We start from the raw sequence: 6,000 nt of genomic DNA, 5'->3' as shown, positions 1-6,000 counted from the left end.
AAAATTGGGCAGAATCTCTGCAAAATTTAGATCAGAAATTTCTTCCTTAACAGCGAATCCTTAAAAAAAAACAAAACAACCCCCCCCCCCACAAAAACAACAAGCCTTTGATATTAATATATTATAAACAGCAACCGTTTCTGGGAGGAGGGGGAATATTCCAGAAACTTGTCTCATTAAAAATTTATTCTCAGTTGAAACAAATAATGGATTAAGTTTATCAAAATTGAGAATAAACGCTACTTTTATGGTTAAGATGGTGTAAATGTGAAGTAATCACTGTTGGAGTTGGATAGGAGCTTGACAAGAGGCTGCTTGAGACACAGAGTAGCGCGGCCAGACCATTACCGTCTGCTTCAGGAAGGGAACGCAGAGGCTCATTTTTCCTTTCAGTTTTTGGAAGCAAGACGTTTGGTCTGCACATGACAAGATGACCAGCAGGTGTGATACTGTTCAATATAACACAACGTTGTTGGGGTGCGTGAATGAGCAGCAAACGCTGCGACGGAAATGTCCCCCGAGCGTGAGCGTCTGAAATGCAGCTGCGCTCAGGCCCTCGCTGCGCGGGCTCCCTTTGTCCAGTCTCAGAACCTCCACTCTTTCAAGTTGGTCACAAAACTATCTTGTATTTGCATTTTGGCTCATGTGTGAATACGTTGTTAAAACTGTGTTGCTGAATGTTCACGTGTTTGCTTTGGGAGCCAGGGGCTCCTTCTGGGGAGCCCATCGCTGTCCTGGATTGCCGGAGCCATGGAGGCTGCAGAGGGGTGGGTCTGAGTTTAGAAGCTAACAGCTGCTTTGATGAGAGCCACAGGCATAGCTCAGCTTGTCCGAAGGCCCCTAAAAAATTTAAAAACATTTTTTAGAGAATTTAGAATAAAGAATATGTACAAAGAAGCAATTAGAATGTCTTTGAACTCTACCCATATTAACCATTTGATGTATTTCTTTCAGTTCCTTTCCAAATGTTTGTACATAGATCACTAACTCTTCTTCTCCTTCCCCCCCTACCCCCACTCCCCGAGAAGCCACCCATGTCACCTCCTTCACAGAAAACATGGGGCCATCGGGCCTGGATTTCTTCCCCAACCTTCATGCTCTCCTCCCTCTCTGCAAACATCCCTTCCTCCAGTCTAAGAGGGAGATTTATGTCTTTTTCTCAAGCCCATCCTTCCTATGTACTCCTGACACCACCCCGTGGGTGGTCCCGAAATCCTGTTCTGTCATCTGGTCACCATTGGTCTGAGCATTGGGTATCTCTCAGCTGCCTCTTCATGTTTGGTTGCTTGGAGACACGGGCAAGGACAGTCTCACAAATGCTGAGAACTGCCTTCGCCAAACTTTGGCCTCTGGTTTTCACCATAAACATCATCTTCCTATCAGAGCAAATCTATGGAGAACCACTGACTCTATGTTCTCACCTTCCATTCACTCCTTTTCCTCCTATCATGACTAGTTTTTTTTTGTTGTTGTTGTTGTTGTTGTTTTTTTTTCTACAGAGACAGAGAGAGAGTTAGAGAGAGGGATAGATAGGGACAGGCAGACAGGAACGGAGAGAGATGAGAAGCATCATTCATTACTTTTTTGTTGTGACACCTTAGTTGTTCATTGATTGCTTTCTCATATGTGCCTTGACCGTGGGCCTTCAGCTGACCCAGTAATCTCTTGCTCAAATCAGCAACCTTGGGTCCAAGCTGGCGAGCTTCGCTCAAACCAGATGAGCCCGCACTCAAGCTGGCGACCTCGGGGCACGAACCTGGGTCCTCCACATCCCAGTCCAACACTCTATACACTGCACCACCGCCTGGTCAGGCTAGTTTTATTTTTTAATTAAAGAAGTAATATATATATATTTATATATATATATAAATTTAAACAATACAAAGGGGTATAAATGCAAATGATTGTCTCTCTCCATAATCCCTAGTCACCTAGTCCCTTCCACAAGAGGCAGCTATATTATGAAGATTTTGTTCTTCCAGAAATATTCTGCACACTAGCAAGCATATAGGCCCCTCTTTCCTCCACCCCCATCATCTGTGTTAAAAAACAACAATGGGACTATGCTGATCCACTGTTCTGCATCTCTTTGCACCTGGGACCTGGAGCCTGGGTTCAGGTATGTTTGGTCCTCAGCCTCCCACATCACCCAGGGGTTCTGGGACCCGCACTCCCTTCCCCTGGCCTCCCCTCCTGCTGCTCTGCCCCCAGAGGTTGGGCACACATTCCGTATTGGCCGTGTTTTCAATGGCCTCATCGTGGCTGTCCTTAACTGGGGCTGGCAGTACCACAGCATATTTGGAAAGTGGCTAGGTGGGGGGGAGCCTCTCTGCCACCCTCCATCAGGGCACCAGGTGTATCTGTGTGGAGCTCGAATCCCTTGGTGGTCATCAGTTTGCCACAGGTCAGAATGGGGCTATAGGAAAGGGTCTTGGTTCAGAGGCTGGTGAGAGGTCAAACCCAGCAGCTGGTGGGCCACACACACACAGATGCACTGAGTCATGGGACAGGGTCCTTGGGCCCTGTGAGGGTCTCCACTCCTCCAGAGAGTGTCCCATGCTTGGATGAGTGCAACATTAAAAAGCAAATAAAAAACACCATGATGGGCCAAGAAAGAGGCTGTGAAAGAAAGGAAACAATTTGTATAACTCAATATCTTTGGTAGTCCTTCTTCTGTTTTTGAACAAGGGGCCTCCATTTTCACTGTGTACTTGGCTCTCCAAACTCTGTACCTTGCTTTGATTGCAACCACGAAAGTTCATGATCACCAGCTCAGCTGCTTTCCAACAAGCCAGCCAGCCAACCCTATATGCTTCTCTAGCCAGTGGTCTCCTCAGTGTTCACAATGGCTACGCATTTTCTGCTCTTCCTAAATGTATGCTCTTTCTGCCTCTACCTTTATCTCAGCAAACAGTGACATCTCTTACTTCAGAGCAAAAGAAATAGAAGTCACCAGATGAAAATCTCATCATCCTAACTAGCGTTTTTTTTACCTCTTGGTGTATGGAACAAGGACCTCACGTTTATCTCTCACCTGCATGCTGGAGTCCACTGCTTCCTGCCTTCCCATATCTGAGTCATTCTCTTCCTCCCTCTAGAATTATCCTGGAGACATTGTCTAGAGACATTGCCTGGGACTGGATCCCAGCTTTGTCATTTAGCACTTGTGTGACCTTGGATAAATAGCTTAACTGCCTATGCCTCAGTTTCCCTATCTGAAAATTGGGATAACAATAGTACTAATTTAACTTTGTTATTATAAAGATTAAATAAGTTAATATTGGTCAAGTGATTAGAAGAGGGTTGGCACAGAATAGGTGTTAGAAAAATGTTTATTTAGCCTGACCTGTGGTGGCGCAGTGGATAAAGAGTCGACCTGGAAATGCTGAGGTCGCCGGTTCAAAACCCTGGGCTTGCCTGGTCAAGGCACATATGGGAGTTAATGCTTCCAGCTCCTTCCCCCCTTCTCTCTCTCTGTCTCTCCCTCTCCTCTCTAAAATGAATAAAAAAAAATGTTTATTTAATAAAGTCAAAGAAAAAAGTCCTCTTTTTTCAGACTTCTCTTTGCCTGACGCATTTTAACATACCCAGTTCTCCGTCATTTAAAAAAATAACCTCTCCTTTTTAGCTATAGCTTCCATTTCTTTCCCCCCTCGATCACTTAATTAATTTTTAAAGATTTTATTTGTTGATTTTACAGAGAGAGGAGAGAGAGGGACGGGGAGCGAGAAGTATCAACTCATAGTTATTCATTGATTGCTTGTCCTATGTCCCTTGATCAGGCAAGACCACGGTTTTGAACCAGTGACCTCAGCATTCTGGGTCAACACTCTATCCATGGTGCCACCACAGGTCAGGCAATCCCTTAATTTTTTGGGGTGTTATCTATATAGTTTCGATTTCTTAATTGCCCACCCACTCCTCAACTCACATCACAGTGTCCATCTTACTGTCCACTAAAATTGATCTGGCGATGGAAGTACATGCATTTTAGGCCACCAAGTCCAATACATAGATTTATTTTAAACTTATTTAAACTACTCTGTGTACTTGTGATTATTTTGGGCCCCTTTTTGAAAATCTCTTTTTCCTTGTTTTCCATGATGATGTCTTCTCATATATTTCCTTCTTCTTTTCTAAAAGCTCCTTTTATGTCTCCTTGGTGGAGTACTCTTTCTCTGATCATCGCTTAAGTGCAGGCTTTCTCCTCAGGCTTCTCTCCACCTTCTTCCATTTGACACTCTCCTTGAGTGATCCCGTCTCCCCCCGTGGCCTCAATGGCCACTTATAAGCTGGTGACACACACGTATATATTGCTAACCCAGATTTCTCTCACGAGCCCCAGATTAATGTATCCACATTGCCACTTGGATGTCCCAGATTTATCTCAAAGTTAGCATGGCTAAAATGGAACTTACTATTTCTTCTCCATCATCTCCAACTTCCTTAACCTTTAGGGTTCTGTTCAAGTGTTCCTTTTGCTTGAAGAAAAAGCTCAATTTTCTTTTATATCTTCTTTGATCAGGCTCTTGGCTGCCTCTCTAGCATTTTCTCTTATCTGGCTCCATCTTGACCTCTGGACCACAGCCAAAATGAACCGATGGTGCTGCTTTAAGTCCACAGGCTCACGTTCCCATGCTGTTCCCAGAACTCCTACCCTTCCTGACTAAAATGTGAAGACATAACTACCTTTAGATCCTCTAGCCACAATCTCTGAGGTGCAACTATTGTCACTTACATTTTTTCTACACTGTAAGCCCCTATTTTATGCTACTAGAAAAACTTAATTACAGTCCTTGCAGTTGCCTTCCTTCTCTAGAACTGATTCCCATTTGGGGGCATAACCTAATTATCACAGGTTGCTGACAAGCATGTGTGTCCTTTTTCTTAGAGCAGAAATTTGATGCTTCTCTTGGGCCTGAGAGGTTTGGGTTGGGTCTCAAAATTAATCATTCCTCTCTGCAGGGCTCCTTGATATCCCTCACAGCATTCCTGAGCAGGTGGGGCATTCCCGCGGCTCAGACCCGCAGATGGCTCTGCTCCTCTGTGCTCAGCCCGGGGACACCTCTTTCCAGGTGAGGCGCAGTAGGGTGAGAAGTCCTAGTCTCACTCATATCTGTCTACGCAAATCTTCTTTTCCCACTTATCTTCTCCAGAAAGCCTCTCAGATGTTCTTCTAAAGCATGGGTTGAAAACTCCAATGCTTATGGGGTGGGGTAAGTAATGTTGAAAGAATGAAACAGGTGTGGGTACGAGATGATAAGGAGTAGTGGGAATTGGGTCTGTTTAAAGGGGCAGCCACTACTCAGCTGCAGCACATCAACACCATGAAGTACATGCACCTAAAGTTTGCAGAGGTCCCAAACTTTCAAGAGAAGCTGGAAATTTAAAGTCTCATACAAAATTGCCTTTTTATATGTTTAACAACTAGTTATAAATTTATAGAAATTGTTTGAACCAAACAAATCGTGTCTGTTGGCTGTATACATCCCATGGATTTCTGAGCTTGGTCTTACAGGCTTGGGCTTTTCAACAACAAAACTCATAAAAATCATGAAGTGCTTTTAATGTGGGAAAGAATAGAGGAAAATGCCAGGGAAAAATAGCCCCACATATTAATATTTGAAATAGTATCTTGCCACACTTTTCCTGACACTTTTCATCCCTGTCACCCAAAACAGAAGTGATGAACCACCTCCTTTGGGTCCACATGCCTCTCTTGACAGAGGACTACCAGCCTCTACAACAGTATTAGTCTATGCCAGTAATAGCTTTATGTTTCCATTTTGTTTGCTTACATATTTCTCTCACTGTGCATCTTAGTTCATTCAGGATGCTATAACAAAAATGCCGCAGGTTGGGTGGCTTCCAAACAACAAGAAATTTGTTTCTCATGGTTCTGGAGGCTGGGAACTTTAAGATCAAGGTGCCTGCCAATTTGGCATCTGGTGAGGGTTCATTTTCTGATTCATACATGGCTGTCTTTTCACTGTGTCCCTA

Source organism: Saccopteryx leptura, chromosome 3 (assembly GCF_036850995.1).
Source record: "Saccopteryx leptura isolate mSacLep1 chromosome 3, mSacLep1_pri_phased_curated, whole genome shotgun sequence".
NCBI classification, from domain to species: Eukaryota; Metazoa; Chordata; class Mammalia; order Chiroptera; family Emballonuridae; genus Saccopteryx; species Saccopteryx leptura.
Note: the sequence above shows the minus strand (reverse complement) of the source record.